Genomic DNA, 21422 nt, shown 5'->3' with positions numbered 1-21422 from the left:
ATGTGGCATGCACAACAGCGTATGGTAGTGTGCGTTTGGCATGTTGGATGGAGATCGCACTATAGTGGGGATTGGGAGTTGTGCCCTTTCTCATACTGTAGTAGGATCTCAGAGTGTGTATATATAAGTTGCAGGGTGTTGTATGTCACCAAATGTGGTGGTATGTTCGAAAAATGTCGACAATTCAAAATCAAATTTTCAACATTTTTTTTCATTCATTCTTTTTCTTGGTCACTGTCATTACTTTCGACAATGTTTTTTGAGTACGTAAGTACTCCCAACAAACATATTCAAAATTATGATAGTAAACCATACTATAGATGGTATTACTCTTCAGATACAGATGGTCATAAGAGACCTGGGTACTTATGTGGACCTCTCTCTCTGTCTCTCCTCCTTATTCTCTCTTTCACCCCCCCCCCTCTCCTGTATTCTTCCCTTATTATTCCACCATGGAATACAGTGTCCCCTTTGGTATGTACAAATCTAAGCATATTGCTCAAGCTGAAAGGCCCCCAATGTCCCATTTTTTTGCAAAAACAGTGTCTCTACAAATACCCACACTAAAAACCTAAATCTACATCACAACATTAACAATGCTTACTGGAGGAATACCTTACTAACCCACTGTATACCCAGCTTATGCAATAAGTTGCTACTTCAATTCAAAACTAATACTTTGTCTACCTGTAAGGCTGGTTTTGATGATTGGGTAGGTAGGCAGAAATTTACATGAAGCTTGTCCTGCAAGATCCTACTCAATTTGGAAGGTAAACAGTACTAAGTGTTTGACAAGATTGGAAAGAACTTTTAGGTTTGTCTTCTTAAAGGTGTACATGACTAGGTATCTTGTGGTCCCGTGCATGCCTGCCTAGTATTATTCTTATGTACCCTTCTGCAGACAGTCGTAGACTGTGGAAATGTACAGCAGTTTAATAACAGTGTGGAAGCAGTCAGGTTAAGTCTAGATTCTGGTATCAGGTGGGGATTGATTCTATGCACAACCCATAGTAAACTGCTAACATTCTATGATAGTTATGACATTCTGGCCCAATCATAGCTAAATGTTTACTAGCACTGATGAATAACAATGGTTTATTACTTTCATTTCTAGTACAATTGATTGTGCGAATAGCTGGTAAAGTATATGAGGATGGTGGAAGATGCAAAAAGCTTTTAATCTACTAGGTTTCAGTGTTAAGCTAAAATAATTATGCTATAGTTATGTGTGTTGGAAAGACTTTGGTAGTCACTGTTGTCTGTTGGAGGCACTGCAGATAGCTGTGAAGTAGTCTGTAAGTATACTGGATACATTTATTTTCAAACTCTGGTTCCTCATATAATTTTGATGCATGATGAAGAGTGGTACCATAATAATGATGTGTTTGGGACATTCGTGAAGATAGTGAAGAGATGCAAAGTACTGTTTTTTTCACTTTAAAAATGTTTCTCAGTTTAGTAACATAAAGCATACTATTGTGTTGGCAGAAGGACTGTATATTAAAAGGCATAATAATGTGGCAAGACTGTTGCACTGGGGATTGTGCAAACATTATGGTATTGAAGTGGCTGAAAAACATGAGCCACAAAGCATCACAGAAAATTATGAAGTCATCACATGGGATCATCCATTACCAACTGTTCAAAAGATAGATTCTAGAAAAACAGATATAGTAGTTCAAGAAAAGAAGACAAAAGTAGCATTGATCAGTGAAATCGCCACACCCAGTGACTACAGTGTCTTGTGTACAGAGAGAGACAAAGTCATGAAATATCAGGATTTGCAAGCAGAAACTAGAGCAAAGTAGAAGAAAGATACCCAGATAGTTCCTATAGTAGTAGGAACAACTGGTCTTACAAAAAAGACTCTACAGTCATATTTAGATATACTACCAATACATGTAACTCCATATGAATTGCAGAAGGAGTCATTACTGGGCATATTACGGGTCCTGCAAAGAGCACTTTTGACTGACATCAAGGAGTGAAACAGTACTAATTTCATGAACTTTAATCATACTTTGACTTAGGAATGGGGTCCATTCCTGTCATGGTATTAGAAACCCAAAAGATTTGGAGAAATTAAAAAAAAAATGGAGACTTTACCAATGTTAGTTTGTGCTGGAGAATATGTTTGACTGTAAAATGCCTTGGGGAGTCAGATTATTAGGTAGTTACAACATACTTGAAACTGAGTTCATGATATATGCATTGGATGATATCCAAATATGCAGGCTCAACACCACAGCCTGTTCTGAAGCCTCATTGTCAGCGAGTATTAATAATGTGTCACAATGTACTTGTAGTTATTTATGTTGTAAGTGAACGTGTTTCATGATTTTTGCCACGTGACACAGCAGTGAAATAAAACAGTAACTGCTTAGGTTGCAGAATAATTCCTTTGTGTATAGTACACTGGTAATAGCTTCTCCCTACTTGTTAGTATAATACCTGTCAAGAGACATTTATTGGTTAATTTTACTGCAGGTAAGGAGATACAGTCAGCACACAGCTTTTGAAAGCCATGGGAAGTGTTGTCTGGAGAGGATATTGTACTGATTTTTTTTTTTCAGTTTTGTACTAGTTTAATGTCTATTCTGCTGACTTTTTGAAAGTGAATCATAGTTTTGTATAGAAATATGGGGCATTATAGCTTAGAAATAATGCTTTGCTCCAGCTGTTATTAGCCTTTATTTTCCTCTCTCTCTAATTTCCTGAGCACTCAGTACTGTATTGTAAATCCTTATATTAATGTAATCTATAACATGATGTCTCCATTTCATTTCTGCTTTCTGTGATTTTATTTGACCGTTTATCCAGTCTCACAAAAGGAGAATTACAGATTTCTCCATGACTGTCCGACTTATATCTTCCCCTCCCAGCCCTAACAAGTAAAATTCCCAGTTTCTTGTTAGCTTTCTCTTAAACTATTTTTGCAGTCCTGTAAAATATCATACCAGTGCTTCCCAATACCACTACAGTTCTAAAGCATGTATGCCTCCTGTATCAAGGTTTCCATACCTACAACATTTTCCCTCATCAACTCCTTAAATATTATGTATTTGTAATAGAGTTCTGTACCACCAGTGTAACCATTGTCTACGCTAGTCCTAAATCCATGGTAAAATATTTAATTCCTTGTTTATTTTAAAGCAGTCTGACCATGTCTGTTTGGTAAACTTTATTTTTCGGAATCCTTGCATCCTGATTTTAATCTATCCATTTCTAAGAAGGTGATAGAGCTTGACTACAAGTCACTTTCTCCTCAAAGCCTATTCTCAGCCCAGAAACAAATAATCTCTTCTGAAGCAGCCCCTCTTCCCTTCCATCCCCTATCATACCTCTCAACTGTCAAGATTGTTGGCTCATATTTTTGGTCTGTTCCTTATAAAATTTGTGGTTTTCTGACAAATCACTGGGATGATCTAAGGAGTGAGGTCACTAAATAATGACATATTTGAGTTTTAGACTTCAAATCCTTCAGAAAATGTATGTTAAAACAAACCTTGTTACTCTAGCAACTTTCTACGTTTGTAACAGCAGTATTTAAAATATGTCCCTATTTTTGGACCTTTGTCCCCCCATTTTGTTGAGCTTTGTCCAGATTTCTTGCACTAAGAAGTTGAGAGGTATGTTCCGTATTCCTATTTCGTTTGTCCATTGTTTTACTGCCTGCTTTAACTGAACAAATTGAAACCATGCATCTTCCAGCAGCCTAGTTTTCTCCTTGTGGAGTACATTTTCCACTTTGTTGATACCATTCACTTGCACTTTTTCCACTATAACAGCTGTCCTTGGATTCTAATATTAAGGTTATTCACCACCCAGACCTTAAAATTCCAAATGCAAGTCATAATTCCCTTTTAATATCTTAAATATTCACTCACCATCTTACTTTCCTGAAATGCTGCCCAGCCATTGTTGGCATCCACTGATCCTATCAGCTGTTCTCTAGATCAAATGGTAGCTACAGCAGATACTAGGATATGTAGCCCAAATTCTGGCGTACCTCTCCCAACTTCCTAGGCAAACAAAGCCTCTCTTTAGTGATTCTCTGATTTTTCCCATTACATAACAATCTCTCACACACATTCTGTATCTTCTTCAAACATTTGTCTTCCTTCCCAAACATGGGACTATGCCTACTGAATCATCATTTAGATTAGATTAATACTACCAGACAAAATAAAATCCTTACTACACAAAGTAAAAACTTTAACAATTTCTCTGACGTGGGTAATCTGAAAACACAAATCTGAGTAGTTGGAACTAATCAAATCCTTGTCCATCTCATTCATTTTAAGTCCTAATGGTTAACCTCAGGTTTCATTGTGGACCAATGTTTGCAGGGGGTCTATATCATTTCATTGAAAACTCATTTCATCGAAGCTTAATTCATAGACATATATTCACTGAAAGCTCACTTCACTGAAAACCCAATTCACTGAAAGCTCAATTCACTGAAAACCCAATTCACTGAAAGCTCAATTCACTGAAAACTCATTTCACGGAAACTCATTTCGTTGAAAGGTATATATGGCCTATTCCCCACTGTTGTGCAATCCTGGAGTTAGTATATAAAGTAAGGGGGGTGTGGGGGCACAGCCCCTCCATTCAGGGTGTGTGGGGGCACAGCCCCCCACATAAATTGGTTATATGTTCTGTTCTGGAAGAATTTATTCATTACACTTGTAAGTATCCATCTATATGCTTTAAAATATTTACAATATGTAGGGGGCTATGCCCTCCACACACACCCTTACTTAATATACTAACTCCAGGATCGCACAACAGTGGGGAAAAGGCCATAGATACCTTTCAACAAAATGAGTTTCAGTGAAATGGGTTTTCAGTGAAGTGAGCTTTCAGTGAATATGTGCCTATGAATTAAGCTTCGATGAAATGAGTTTTCAATGAAATAATATAGACCCTTTGCAGGTCATATTGTAAATTCTACCCACTCTATCTTGAGAAGCTTTTATCCAACTGCACTCTAAACCTGAGACATTCCTAAAATCTTCAAAATTTCTATAACTCCTGGTAAAATAAAGTTGCCAGCATATAATCATCTGCAAATATGCAAAAAAAAAAAAAGTTTTGACTCACAAAGAATTCCCTGTATATGATTGATGATAAATCAGTTGAACTAAAGTTTCCATAGCACAGATAAAATAGAATAGGGTATAAGGAACAATCTTGTTTGGCATGTCTACTTATAATTAGGTTCTGTGATAGCTGCCCATTAATTATTTGTACTTTATTATTCCTACACAATGCTAAGACTGAATTTAGGAATCTTGGACCTAAAGCTTTTTGATATAAAAAAATATGGCCCCTGCCATATCCCAGCCTGCCTTATCTGCAGTGTCCAAGTATCTCCTCAACCAGTTACTCTTTGCAGTTCACCCTTTACAAATTCTTTCAGATTCACATGTAGTGCACTACATAGATACATCTGTCTATCTGGTACTGCAGCCAATATTTTTGCATCCATGTTGATTAAGGATATGGATCTATATTTTTCCAGGATCCATCCACCATGATTGTTCTTCAGGAGCATCACCACTAATTCCCTATTGAAGGAATCTGGTAAGATTCCCACTCATCTTCCCCTTTATTAAATACCTCATGCAAATAGACGCCCAATACCTCCTGGAACATTTTATAAAATTCCACACTTTGAGCCAATTACATTCGAGTGATTTTCCTGTTTTAAACTTTTTATTGCATCTGTTACACCTGAAACAGAAATATCCTTTTTCCAAACACCCTTTTCTGTTTTAGTCAACTTAGGGCCACTTGTGATTTTCTAGGCTTTCTTTGAACTATGTGTCTGTGTAAGAGAGTTTATTTCTTGCATTAGAATAGTTCAGAGTGGAGCACTGCCATTTTCCTGTTGTATTTTTAAATATTATTACATTTGTTAATATTCTTACTGTGCATTTCTTGTGAATATTTTTGTATTTTGAATATATTTTTGCTTAATATTTTGCTGATATTATAATATGAAAAGTCATTATTACACTGAGCAAAAATAAATAGGTTTAAGCTCTCCTTTTCCATAAATATCATGCATATTAATTCCTCTTGAAATCTCTTAATGATCAGAGAGTTTTGATGAAGTTTAAGTGAAGGTGGATTCATTTTAATAAGCAAAAGGATAAAGGGGGGCTCAAACATATGTCATACGATGCCCGACTGAAGAAACTCCAGCTCTATTCAGTCGCATACCGTCTGCTCAGAGGTGATCTGTGCCTGACATACAAGGCCATGTCCAACCCGGAATTAATGGACATGCTCCACCTCAAAAAATCCAAATCCACCAGAGCCACGAGAGCAAGAGACTTAAACCTCAACACGGATATAAATAGGACGTGCTGGAGGGACAGATTCATCACCCAGAGACTCCCTACACTATGGAACAGAATCCCAGTCCATGTGAGGCAGAGCCCCTCACTGACTCTGTTCAAGAGAAATCTTGACGAGTGGATGGGAGATCGTAGGTTTACCCCGGGAATCATCTCTGTATCACTGCTGGACAGAGGCACAGCAAACTAATGGGTATAGTATTCTCATCCTAAGGGGTGGTGAAAGCCACACACACTCTGGCTAGGCTTATAAATGCCCTAGGGCAGATAGCCTAGTATGAACCTATGAACCTATGATATTCTCAGCTGATGATTTTATCATGACTTCTAAGTAGAGGAAAACCAGAAAAGCATCTATAGCCTTTTTGGAGATCTGTTATAATTTTTTTTGGTAATAAGCAACGTGTTCCTTTTATCATCTGGTACCCAGTGTCCCCCGTTTACTATCGATAGTTGTTTTTTACTTGTAACTGTAGGAAACTGCTTGCAACGATGTAGCAAACAGATGCTACACTTTAGACTACTTTTTTTTTTTACTTGTAACTGTAGCAAACTGCTTGCTACAATGTAACAAGCAGATGCAGCAGTTTAGACCACACATAAAGCGCAACAGCTTTCAGGTTTAACCGCGAATGTAATACCGGCTTTTAAAAGCCGATATTGCATTAATGAAAGATCGTAATCATGTGATCACATTTTCCCTGTCCCCACACCCTAGCTGCACTACTGACACAGGCAGGTGGAACATTTATAAAATGTATGGTAAAAAAAAAAAAACGTATCTGGAGACCAGGAGCATGTAGTCTCACTGGGTAAGCACTGAGATCGACTCGTGCAATTTGACAGTGTCATACCTCTCAGCTGTTCAGATTTTCACCTCACATTTTGACTCTGTTCCTCAGAAAATTTGTGGTTTTCTGATTTTTTTTCTGGGACATCAGTAAATATCAAATTTTTGCTAAATGACAGGCATTTGAATTTCAGAGTGCATATTCTTCAGAAAATGCATGGTAACACCAGGCTTTTTTATTCTAGGAACTTTCTTTTTGCTAGAAATGATTATTTTTGTCCTTGTTCAAAAAAAACAAGGCAGAAACAAGTACTGTGTGAAGCAGGGAAGACTAGTACTGAGTGTCTTATTCCAGAGAGAAGTAAAACACGATTGGAATACAGGGTTGTGCACCTTTAAAAAAAAAAAACTGAATACTGTGGGTGGGATTGTTAGAACATCATTGCTGACGCATCACAAACAGGGAGGTGATTAGCAAAGTGGGTGGCAATGTTTGCAGCTTCGGTCCGAGGCAGAAATGCAATTTTAGTCATGAGATAGTGTCCCTTTAAAATAGCTCTAACTCCTCTTGATATTCCCCTGTGTGTTTTATCGTAGAAGAGTATACATCACCAAAGAATTACCAAAAGATTTTCTTGATTGCAACCATGTTTCATATATGGTTACCACCTGTCCCACTTTGAGAGGGACAGTCCCTCTTTGGGCAATTGTGTCCTGACAAACAATATTAAAAAGGGCAAATATCCTGAGATTGTAGGACATAATTATGTCCCATATTTTATGTAATAGTTGCATAAAATAGTTATTTCTGTATCTAAAATACCTAAATGTTACAAGAAACATAATAAGCAACTAAACTGCTACAAGAATAAGCTTTTATTTAGGAAAAAAGTTAAGTTCTATCCTTTGTACTGACCGTGGGTATGTGTCGGCCTGTAAAATCTGATGTGTGTCCCGAAAATGTCCCACTTTGGCCATTTGAAAAGGTGGCAACCCTAGTTCTTACCATACTCCCATTTTTTCCCTGCAACAAGATGATAACTCTGTCTCATTTCTGAGCTGTCCCCAAGAAGTCTGCCACATGGAGATAACAGGGGCATGGAATATAGCCTTTCCCAAATGTTATCTCCTTACCCTGCATCAATCCCTCCACTCCTAATAAAAACCTATATAACCTACTAGCCTGCTTTCCTTCATTCCAAAAGAATCTTTCATCTTCCAGGTGAAACCATCTCCTTAGATCCACCCGTCCTTCTTCTTTTAACCATTGGGTAATTACTCTTGCTGCTTTGTATTCCTTTCTCAACATGCACACTTTCTATCCCATCTCAAATCTACCATCATATTAAAGTCACCTCCAATTGCTTCTCTTTCATAAAGTAGAAGTACTGATTGACAAGTGTTCATAAAACTTGATAAATAATTCTGAGGAATCTAAATTAGGGTTATGTAGTGCCCCCATCTTCTACTCTTGTCCTCTGATTTCAAGGCCCAATATATATTGGGAATTATATATAAACAGATGTGATTCAAACTACAGACACCCAAGGTAAAAGTATAAAATAGTACAAAAAACAGAGATTGAAAACTGAAAGTATTCATATCTGTTTCAGTGCCAGTCACTCAATTAATTACCAGGATACTGAATGTGAGAAGCATAAAATAATTGCTTACTTCCATATAAGATTTAAATTCCCCACCAGGCCCTAAATGAGTTCATTTGTTAAGCCACCCTTTAAGCACCTGGGAAGCTTTTTTTTCCCTCTGCTTGATACATTTGCTGGTTTGTGCCACATGCCTATTTCCTCCTGCATCAGAGTTTTAGTATTGTCATACCTTTGACTATCTTGTTCCAAAGCAGAAGATGATCCAGTCACTTTACAAGAGGTTTCCACAGATCCATTTTTTTAGACATACTTTTCTCTACCTTACTTCACCTGACTACCCATTATGACTACCCATTAAAGAAGTATCAAAACAGTGTAAGAAACTTCTCCGTGTGGAAGATTTTCAATCCATATATAGCTAGTTAATCACTGTATATTAATCAGATCAAATAATGGTATTAGAAGTAGAGAACTTAAACTCATCCTAAGTAAAAAAAAAAAAATAATAAAAAATATATAATTTGAAATATTGTACAGAATTACTAAGTATTCAAAAGTAATCCAAGCAGGGTAAGCAGTATGTTTCCAGTCGAAAATCCTTTATTACATACCAGACAAGCGATCCAAGTAGAACAAAAATAGAATAAAGTGGTTTATTGTGCTGTAAAGCAAAGTGTTATTGGTATACATGTTACATTCACATCCCTTCTCCCATCAGTGTGAAATTTGAGCTGGTCCTGCCCTACTTAGTAACAGTAATAACCTTTATGTACTTTAAATAAAATTAATAATCTAGTAACATTTATTTAACCAGATCATTAAGTCTGTGATTTTATCCAAGACAATATACCACATGGCTGGAAATATATAAACCTTAGACCATTTGGCAATCTAAAAATATATATAAATATATTCATATACATTTTGCATACAAAAAAGTCCATTGTAAAAATCATATTCTATTTCCATAACCTATTTTTAACAAATATCACTTTCATCCTTCTTCGAAAAGCACTAGACTAGCACTATTTCTGTCACTAATAATATTCCCTGAGATTCAGAAAGGTTTACTGCACTGCAGAAGGTTTTACCTGAAAGGCTTTGCAAAGATGATGTCCACAGTGCAGTAAAACTAAGTGATTCAAAGACCACTCTCTCACTTCATTTGTATGTGGGCACTGGCAAGTGCATGGACAATGGTGAAGCCACATGCAAATGCAGCAGTCCGGGGGTACAGATAATGCTATTCACTCTGTTCACTATCCCAGAAATGGTGCTGGCACTGGAATACCATGATAAAAAGCAACTCAGATGACTGCTCTATCTCTATTGTTTCATTTTGATTGTAAGGAGGAAAAAATGAAAGCCATATTTTAATGCCATACGTCCATTCAGTCCTATATGTGTAGCAAGACTGCAGGTAGATACCATGAAGCTGTGTACACATATGGGTGTGAGTGAGTGCGTGTGTGTGTGTGTGTGTGTGTGTGTGTGTGTGTGTGTGTGCATGTCTATGGGAGCATGTTTGCAGCTACTTGGATGTGTATATGTATATGCAGGGGTGTATTTAGGAGAGGCTGGATGTCTGCATGTCTGTGAGCGCACAAGTGTGTGTGTGTGTCTGCTCAAACATGCATGTGTGTAAATGAGCATGCATGTCTGTGATGCATAGGTTTGTAGGCAGAACACTAGTACAGTCATGTCTGACAGCACACTGATCAATTCAGAGACATGATAATGAGCCAATACTGACCTGTTTCTCTGAGTAACTATACCATGTCTCTAAATCAGAAGTTATCACTGTCATGCTAATTGGTATTCCTACATTATCACTGCCAAACCTAATTAGGCAATCTTTCTGAATCCTAGTGATGGAATATTAAGTACAATATGCAAAAAGTACAAAAATAGTTAATCCGTAAAAAGCAAGGTTATGGTATAGCTAACAATAAGCTCAGTATCACTGATATTTAGTTAGCTTCCTCTGGGGTCCATTGGTATTGTACATAGAAATTCGTGAAAAAATAGTAAAAGTTTATTTAGAACTGCCTGAGTGATGCTACACTTTGGACATGTCATTGATTTGAGATGTATGGCTCTCACTTCAACTGTGAATTCATCTGGGTAATTTAACAATCCTGCTGAGAAAGAAAGCTCATTCCAGTTAATTGCAAGGAAATGGTTCAGGAGATCTCTCTCCAGTTTTGCCATCTGATTTTGGTGTGTACAGTGGGTGCCGATTAAGGGACCCCAGTTTTCTCTTCAGCTTATGTCAAGTTACCACAACAAACAGATCAAGGCATAGATTTTTGGGGATTACTTTGTGGGCAAACATCAGCTGATCATTTTGACTCTTTTTGTGCTACATATTCACCCTGGATTATTCAAGGTCTCACAGTGATGTGTAGATGAAAGGGACCCCACTGTGAATCTTTGAATCTTATAGTTCTGCTGTAAGCAGAGGCAAGCTTACTATGCAGATTTTTATTAAGGTTACTTATGGTTGCCATGATCAACACCTCAGCTAGTTTCCTTTGTCAGGTAGTATTTAATTCAGCAGCGCACACAGATCTTACATATGATCTCCTTAACAATAGTAGGGACATGGCCCTTTAAAATTAGGTCATGTTCTAAGTACCTCCAACTTTCTTGTTTAGCTGGAGCTGTGGTACCTCCTAAATTTAGAATTGAGTAATTCTTGTATGTCCTGAGAAAATTTACCAAAATACAACATATATTTTTCATTAATGATTTATTTGCTTTTACCTATTTATTTCATTAGGGAGTTAAAACCGATTTTACAGCTCAGGAATGCAAAGGTAAATAGTTACAGAGCCTTGTGATACTCCATATTTGACAAGTAATGTTCAGAATATGCATTTCTCCACACCATTCTCTCTAAACCCACGAACCTCAAAAATATATTAGTGCAGTCACCACTCAGCCTTGTGATAAGCAAACAGTATCTGCTGATCATATTTTATATGCAGTTTATTTACAACAATAAATGCTACAAACAAAAAGTTTAGCATTTTCCCATATGGGATCAAACCTAGGACTTCTTCAGAACTAATGGAAACATTGCTGCCCACCCTCTTAAATCATCAGTTAATAAGTTTCAAGGTTGTCTTATAATTTATACAAAATTGCATAAAAACTCAAAAATCCACATTAAATTTCCAATCATCATAAACTTCAGAATTATATATTGAGGTAAGAATTCATTCATAATTTTGCTGTTTATAGATACTTGGTTATGAAGTCTTGGGAGAATTGTTGCATGTAATTTAGGCTGCCAGACAGCTCTCTATATTCAATTTTTGATTCTCAATTCCCTTCCCTGGAATCCAAGAGTATTTTTTCCAGGATACGAAATAAAACCTTCTTGAATCCTGAACAAACCAAAGCATGTCTTCACAATGCATTTTTTTCTGTTAATATTGTAAATGTGTTCATATATATGCTTTCTAAATGGTCTGTTCCTATGTAAAAACTGTCACAGGATAAGCAGAAAGGTAAATATACTATACGTGCGGCGACATAGTTACCCTTTTTAGATAAATTCTTGTGTCAAATATGTTGTTGATTCTGTTTTCCAACCCTCCATATATATAGCTACATTATAATTTCTACATTTAGTTGTCCTTGTCACAGTTTCTTTCTTTTCTGGTCCAAAGTTTCCTAATGTAGGTTCTTTCTTTTTCCTTTCAAAGTAATCTTTCATACCCCCCCCCCACACATATAAATGAACAGGGGGGTTTCACCTAATGTTTTGGTGGTGTTCTTCCCCCATACAGTTATTTTTGTATGTTTCATAATTCTAATTCTTTGGTCATTGGAAAGAAATCTTAATATTACATTCCAGTCCTTAGATAAATTGTTATATCACTTATTTCCTTATATGAATAGTAAACATCTCTTTTACATGCCATTTCAAATGTCTGCATGACCATATTGGGTGGTGGATCAAATGGACTTCCTTTCCTTATGAAATCATCACCTGTATGTTTTGTGAGATATTTATCTTTAAAGTGCCATACAAGATTTGGGAGAAAGAAGGTCTGAGAGGATAGCCAATCAGATGAACCTGACAAGGGAGGAGTATACACAAGAACAAATGTTCCGAACAAACTGGCCAACACCAACAGATGGGAAAGAAGAACAATGCCAGTTACAGGGAAGAAGGAGGAGAAATGGGAGAGGGGAATAATACAATCCAAAACTGATTTATATTATGATGGAATTATGTTGTCATAACGGTTGCAACATTTTCATTTATACTAATCTGGATAGTACAGCCAACCATTTTACATTATATTTACATATATTCCAGCAAATATATTTTTTGTTGATGAGGTTAGTTGCCACTTTTCATAGGAGACTCAAGGTGGTATTTATACTATTAGGTGAAATTTAGCCTGGGCATAAGGGATCTTCCCTTACTTTTTTGTTGTGAGGGGGACATTTTTGCTATTGCATTTCCTTCTTCTTTTCCTGGTTCAGAGGTGGCAAGGAGAAGCTGTGCAGTAATAGAGGGAGAAGAGAGTTCTGTTGGTGATAGTAGTGTAGTTCTGTCAGTCAGACAGAAATCTGTTGAAAAGCAAGTTAATAGTACAAACAGTCAACATTTAGCTGACTTTAAAGTTCAAGATTTTTGAGGCATTGTTGTAACTGAAATTGCTTCTGGAGGTTAGTTTATTGAACAAAGATGATCCTGGCAATGAGTCTGAGATTTTGTGGTTGGATGTGATGGAAAAGGTTTTCAGAATGTTCAGTGAGTTGGGTGGAAAGGAAATGAGTTGTGAGTTGGATGAACATATGGTTACAGGTGGGATGCAGTCTAGAAAATTGTATGTTAATGCAGTTGGAAGAACAAAAGGTACTGTAAACTTTATTAAACAGAAACAAAAGTCTTGTTGTTTTGGATATTGTGCAGGATAATTTAGCATTACCTTTGGGTTTTGAAACCAAAGAAATTAGACTCTTGATTCATTTGGGAAAATACACATTTTGTGACTTCACATTTGAGACTGAAGACTTAATGGAAAGACTTTTGTTTAATTGTGAAAAAAGAAGGGCTGTTACCATGGAATGAGTTTATATGTTCCGGGCAAGGGACTCAATTAAAAAAAGCGTTTGTTCAATTTTGTTCTGATTAAATTGAGTTAAAAGATTTTAAAAACTATTTTTCATTTATGTGGTATCCATTCTCTGGTATTGTGAAACTTAAATATGAGAGGGGTATTTGAAATAGGGGGAGAAGCATTTACCAAGTGTTATACATGCTGACGGTATTGGAGGAATAAATAGGTATATGGGACAGCTGAAAACTTGTTTTTTGTGTAGATTTCAATTACCTGATGAACAAATGTACAAAATAACATGTTGTCAGTGTATAGATAAAGGTCATATAATGAATAAGCGTAACAATGAATGTAGAATATATGCAAAAGTGTTAGCCATTTTTGATTTAATTTCAAAAACAAGCACTATCATGTTGAGCAGGATGATGAAGAAAGTATTGTAATGTCTGAAAGTAATGAGGAAGTGGGGAAAAGGGGTGAAAACATGTTAATAAAGAGGATGAAGTCATTAAGATGATTTACCTAAAAATGTATATTTCAGGAGGATGGCAGTAACTGTACTAAGACTGTTGAAAATGAAGAAGAAACTGGAAGTGTTAAGTCAGATTATTAATAGTATAAGAAGGATATGGATACTGGGATGGTGTGCTAAATGTGATGTTGATGTTATTCTTAGAGAAGATGTAAAATTCCCGACAAGTGAAGAAAGATTGTAAACAGAAAAATTGTGGGTGGAAAATAATGTGGAATTTAGGAAGTCAATGTTGTTCTAGAGTGTCTGTATTCTATAAACATCAGAAAAAATATTAGATGTAAAGTTGGTGAGGATGAGAAAGTTAACTGTTGTGGATGTGAGATGAAGAGAATGTTTATAGACCTATAGCATTATATGCATATACAAATGGCAAGAAAGAGAGAATCTTTCAGCAAATATTAGATTATGTGGTGGTTAATATGAAAATTATTATTGCAGGAGAATTTGTTATTTAAGGGGGAAACGTAAAAAGAAAGGCAAATATGTTAAAAAATACAATAATTGATACAATGTGGTAAGTTAGCTGTATGGGATAAAAGCCAATGGACTTATAGAAGGGGTAATTGAATCTAACATTTATTATTTTGTACTTTCAGAAGGTTTGGGTGTAGCTGATGGTGATACAGTAGAGACATTTTTTTTTTTATCATTTAGCAATGTGGATGAAGGTGGTGATAGAAAGGGGGTTTATTAAAATACAAAAGGGAATAAACAAGAAATTATGAGATTAATTTGGAAAATGGGAAACACTGCAGTATGGAAGCATCATCTAACGCTAAAAGACATTTATAAAAATTGGTCTGAATGGTGGATTGAATTTAAGAGAAGTATAAAAAGTGTTTTTTTTTTAATGGCAGGATGATGTAAGAAATGAAGAGAAAGTGAAGTATTGAAAGATATATATAAATGTTTTGCAGCATTTAGCAGTGAGTACATGAAAGTATTAAGATATGGAAAAGGAAATGTATAAAAGAAATTGAGAAAAATTAAGACATTACCGTTTAAGCAAATATATTTGCAAGGGAGAAGTGAGGAAGTGTCTGCTTATTTGGGTAAAATAGTAATGGAGGATATTAGTATAATGATGGAAATGAAAAAAAAATGTAAAAGGAGAGTTGAAAAGAACACAAGAGTAAATTATGAGTATTGTAACACAACATGTAGAAAATATCTATAAGAGTAAAAAGAAAGAAAATAAGAGAACAGAAAGTTAAGGAAGAGTTTGAAAAAGAAAGTACTATTAGTGAATTTGGAAAGTAAATGTTAATTCAGTATCAGGTCCACATTGTATACAGTATAAAATGAACAGGAAATTAAGGGATCAGCAAAGAGAGTGTTTTGTGAACATTTTGAATGAATGCTTGGAAGAAGGGTTTGTTTATGAAGATTTATGTAGTGGGATATTAAAATTTATACGGAAGAAAGATGAAAAGAATGAAACAAAAAAATGGAAGACTTGTCACATTAAATAATACAGATTGTAATTTTTTATGAGAAAAGTACAGAGGAGAATGGAAGGAAGGAAGAAAGGATGAAGTGAGTATAGATGAAAGTATATATGGTATAAAAGGGAGGGGATGCCAGGAATTATTATTGGTGGTTTGAGAAATTGCGGATGATATAAGTAAAAGTGAAGATGTGAAATTTATGGTAGGTGAAATTAGTAACGCATTTGATACAGAAGGACTTGATGTTTTTATGGGATGATATGGAAAAGTATGGAATATGTAATATAATTAGGAGAGTCTGCATGTCAGCATAACAACAAAAGAGTGAGAGTGTTAGTGAATAGGTGGCTGAGTAAAGAACTATGCATGAATTGCGGTATAAAACAAGGATGTCCCATGAGTGTGATATTGTTTGTGTTATTAAAGAATGTAATAGAGTAAAGTAGCTTATAAAATGAAAGATGCTAGATATGTGACTCAAAAGGAAGTGGTGATTCCAGTAGCATTGACATATACAGATGATATATTAGTGTTTAAGAATAGCGTATGGCTGTGGAAAGTGTTGGGTTGTCTGAATGGAAAATTGATATATTGTGAAAAAAAAATAGATTATGGTTGTGAAAGAAGGAGTGGGAGTTAGTTATTGAAGAATAATAATGATGATGACTTAGAGAAATGTGTAAATTTGCACCTGTAAATATGTATATTTTGTAAATACGTAAATAATGTTTTGTTTATGTTGTGCTAATTAAAAGACCCCCTACTCTTTTTAATAGGTGTCATAGGATCTTCTATACTCATCTAAGCTACCTCCAACTCGGGCAGATAAGGTCTTGGATTTAATGTCTAATCTGAAGGATGACACACTCAGAAGTTCAGAAACCCCTCTATGCTGCACTGCGCTGTCCACAATCAATCAACCTTGTGTGGGAATATAACCTACAGCTATCTATACTAAAGGTGGGTATGCTACCTTATTGCTATTTTGCAGTAGGCATTGGAATGTTGGTACCACTAATAAGTAATAGTTCTCCTAATTTATTCTCATTCTTTTCAATTCCATGTGCTAAGTTCCAGTTTTCATGCTTTGGTCAGGTATATACAAATGTAGCCATTTTGCTGATAAGAGCAGTTCTTCCCCATCAGGCATGTTTGGATATCCTATTTCCAGCCATCTGGAGTTATTGGTGTCATGAATAAGAGGTGATGCATCCCCAGACTTTTTTAGCAGTTTGATATTTTCTGTATATAATGCAATGTGGGATATGAGTCTCTGTAAGGTTGTACTTCACCAGGATTCTAATGCAAATATATTTTACTGCAGTCATTAAATATTAACAGCATTGTATCATCAAACTTGCAAAATGAAACTTTCATAGGCGAACTGTATACAGAAAGGAATATGCCTTGCAATATAAAAATAACATGAAAATCTGCAGACAGACTCATAAAGAACATCACATTGATTCTGTATTAATTCTATACATCAGGCACACCTCATGCTGGGACGTGATAGTTCCAGCGGTTGCTCACATTTATGTCACTTTGGCAAACTAAATTGTTTGGTTTGCTGTTTGTCAGTCTGATGAAGTCCATTTGATGTATGGAGAAATGTCCTTATGTATTAAAAGTCCTCTTTACTGTGTTTGGCAATGTCTCTTTTTTTTATTTTGTTTTTCTCCAAATAAGTTATGTGATAAAGTTGTTTATATTTTTTTCATAATTTTATCTTTTAACTATATATTTTTTATTATTTTTAATAAGGTAAATGACTGTACTTTTGAATTTTGACTAATCTGTTCGCCTCCAAAAGCTTCCAACTGATGCCACAGTTTACATAAACTCTTGTTGAGGGTGCATGTTGATGCAGTTTCTCTCCTGTCTCATGTCTGCATAATTACTTGATACACTCTACTGAGAAATGAAGGCGGTCCTGAACTTTATTTTTCATAATGAGCCTGGGTTATGAGAGAAAAAGGTCAGGAAACTATACACTTAAATGGTAAAAAATAAATATGCTAAACAGAAATAGAGCCAAGCTAAAGTAGATTAATGCTGAGGCATTATAACATTATCATAGTGCAGCACACTGGGCTTTTTATATAGTTGTTACTCTGGCATGTGAAACTGTCCCCAAAAAAGCAGAAAAGGAAAGAATCAATATTCTGCAAGTAGAATCAAAGTCATTTCTCTGCAAATAATATTTTGTCTTGATTTTCTAACACACGAGCAAGTGTTTGAAAAAATAAACTGACGAAATTTAGAAAATAAACTTAGAAGCCACAGTTTCTAAAAACTATTTTATTACCAGAATTAAGGTAGCAACATTCTTTAACACCCTCAATTTAAGAAGTTTGCTTATTTAAATAAAGTAATTATTTTATCTGCTTCCCAGTGTAATACAAGAATATGAAGCACTTAACCTCAAGGCGTACCTCTCAACTGTACAGATTTTCTCAGAATGTCCAGATTTTTTCCTCATGTTTTTAGTCTGTTCCTCATAAAATCTTTGGTTTTCTGGCAAATCACTGAGGACTGAAATAAGAAAATAACGACATTTGAGTTTCAGACTTCATATCCTCCAGAGAAAGCATGCTAATCCAAAACCTTTTATTCTAGCAACTTTCTCAGTTTATAAGAGCAATATTTAAAATCTGTCACTAGTTTTAGGCTTTTGTCCCCATTATACATGTCTTTATCCAGATTTGTTGTTAGCAGTTGAGAGCTACTTTTCACCTTCAGAAAGATTACTTACCAAGTCCTGAATGCCTTTTAGTCTGTCTGCCCATCTGAGCTATGACTTCTCATTGGTATGCTTCTTTGCATTTAGTCACTACATTGTCCTTGACTTACAAAGCACAGATGTGCCAAGCTAAGATGATAAATTACCATTCTAAAAAGAGTTGTTCAAATACTGTAAAGAGCAGCAAGGTCAGGAAATGTTAATTCTGTAACTACATCAATTATAAAGGCCCAGGTCAAGTATCAGTGGTCATCCCTTATAGTGGCTAATTTATGTAATATATTGTTCATGTTCTGTACTTCCTAACCCGTCTGTTTTTTTTTTCAGGATAAGCACCCCCTTTCATTGATAAATTCTCATACAGTTACAACAATCATCCATTTTAGTTGAGTTTGTTGATTTGCCAAATCCTTCTTTTTGGCTGATATTCTTAATTTCTCCTGTTGCAGTTTTCATGAACTTAGCCAGTCCCAGACTAATCACATTAGGGATTATTCAGCAAACTAAAATGTGACAAACTAAATAACAGCAAAGGACATCAACAAATGGATTTAAAAAGTATTTGGACTTAACTGCTGTTTGGAGTGCTGCACTATGCCAAGACTACAGCATTGACAATTCTACAAAAGCAGGCAGTAGGCATATAAGATAATTTAGAATGATGTTTTAAAATAATGACATTAGCAAACTCTGCCAAGTTCCTTAACACGATGAGTCTGCCAAATGAGAATAAATTATGCCAGAATAGTCAGCAAAACAAACCATTATTTGGAATGGCATACATGGTGGAGGACACAAAAAAGTGCTAAAAAAATAAAAATACACAGACAAATGCAGTGTATTTCAGGGGATATCTTGCAGGTGAGGACACTGTAGGTCATGACTGATGAAAACCTACAAATGCAGGCAGTAACCAAAAGATGGACAGCGCACTAGTGAACTAGGCTTAAGTTAAGCCTGCTCCCAGATCAGGAAATCATAAGCATTTACAGGCTAAACAGGGAGATGGTGCAGACTGTTTGTGGGATATGTGCACCCCACAAGTCACTAGATAGCCTGCAGGGTAACCCCCTCCCACTAAAAACTAAGAAATGCCAAAGTATTGGTATACTGGCCTCTGGGACAGTTTGAGTGGTACATGGAAAACATGTGAAGGTGCCCCAGACAGCTGCGAGCTGTATCCTAGAAAGCTGCTTGGTAGCAGGTTTCTCATAGCGCCACAAAAATGACAGACTGCCACGGAACAATTCTATATCATTGCTATTTCCCATGTGGCCTCCATGCAATAGACTGTACTCATGCTCCACTAGTGGGTGAAGGTGCCAATTGGTGCTATATCTGGAAGGCTATACCTCCCTCAGTTGATAGGTAGTATGTTCAGTAGATGGCTTCATCATGCAACTTATAGCATAGGCTGTGGCAATATAGCCAAGCTCAGGTAATCCAACAAAGTCTGGTTCAAAACTGCGAGTCATGACATGCCACATACATGAGTACACAGATCAACACATGATGGTAATCCATACATAGTCTGAAAGTATTGCAGCATTTAACTGGCTCATATAAATGCATGACTTCTACATGGGCCATCATAGAGATTTACATGTATAGTATCCGTCAATACACATGCACAGGGTAAAGACAAAGCAGCAATATCCATGATGTGGCAATACATTTATACATGCATCAGGCAAGGAAGGCATCTCATCCCATGGTGCACAAGTAGGCTATCAAACTGCATTTCTAGGACATGTGTACTGACAATGCTATGGGCATGCTGTGAGTATACACCCCTGTGGTATTGTTTGACAGTCCCTTGGACAGATATGCAAGACAGAAAACATGAAGACATCAGAGCAGATGCCATAGAATATGCAGCTCTAATACATAACTTTTGTCAAGGATGATATATAGGTTGACCAGGCAGGAAACTCCAATATGTTATCAAGTTAAGGGCAGTTGCGGGGATAACAGGTAGGCCCACAAGTTTGACACACAGAGCAATGGCGTAATAACATGCAGGAAGCAGGTAAGGACATAAGACATGCTGCCAAGTCTATGGTAAGTAAAACATAGAGGTTTACATTGCACACACTATGTTGTGCAGGTGGACTGCAGCAACATCACAGTATGTCTGTACTGTGAGTACACTGATGCACACTGCCATTGTCCTCTGTGCCCCACTGTGAAGGAATGGGACTATGCACTAAAGCACCCTGTCTTACCTTGGGAACAGGTGAGGAACATGGTATATATGAAAATGTCAGGACCACATGGGAGGAGGGAGGCCAGTGTAAGAATGCAGATGTGTGAACTGCTTGAATATCACCATCATACCTCTTAACTGTCCAGATTTTTGCCTCATATTTTTGGTTAGTTTCTCATAAAATATGTGGTTACTGGCAAATCAGTGAGGAGGAATTGACTGACTTTTATTATAGGACTCCTGGCCCTACTGGCGGAGTTGAACTGTATCCAGATCTCTGCCTACTAGCCGCAACCTGACATTAAGGGTGTCCATCGTCCTAAACAAAGTAAATAATACCTATACATCTGCTTCCCCTCCTATCGGGACCAAGCGACTTTTATTATAGGACTCCTGGCCCTACTGGCGGAGTTGAACTGTATCCAGATCTCTGCCTACTAGCCGCAACCTGACATTAAGGGTGTCCATCGTCCTAAACAAAGTAAATAATACCTATACATCTGCTTCCCCTCCTATCGGGACCAAGCGACTTTTATTATAGGACTCCTGGCCCTACTGGCGGAGTTGAACTGTATCCAGATCTCTGCCTACTAGCAACCTGACATTAAGGGTGTCCATCGTCCTAAACAAAGTAAATAATA

The 21422-nt window shown here is 36.4% G+C and overlaps 1 protein-coding gene across 3 annotated transcripts in view; it reads left to right on the top strand.

Moving 5' to 3' along the window:
- Positions 1-21422, top strand: part of LOC122796695 — a 634527-nt gene that overhangs the window by 133943 nt on the left and 479162 nt on the right. For all 3 annotated transcript variants that reach the window (XM_044065385.1, XM_044065384.1, XM_044065386.1), the window contains one exon: positions 16609-16792. The gene's annotated coding sequence lies outside the window, so the exon portion shown is untranslated. The remainder of the gene's footprint in view (positions 1-16608; positions 16793-21422) is intronic.

Source organism: Protopterus annectens, chromosome 3.part0, assembly GCF_019279795.1.
Source record: "Protopterus annectens isolate FY-2018-M chromosome 3.part0, PAN1.0, whole genome shotgun sequence".
Taxonomy (NCBI): Eukaryota; Metazoa; Chordata; order Ceratodontiformes; family Protopteridae; genus Protopterus; species Protopterus annectens.
The sequence above is the reverse complement of the archived record's forward strand: the minus strand, read 5'-3'. Positions and strand labels throughout refer to the sequence as shown.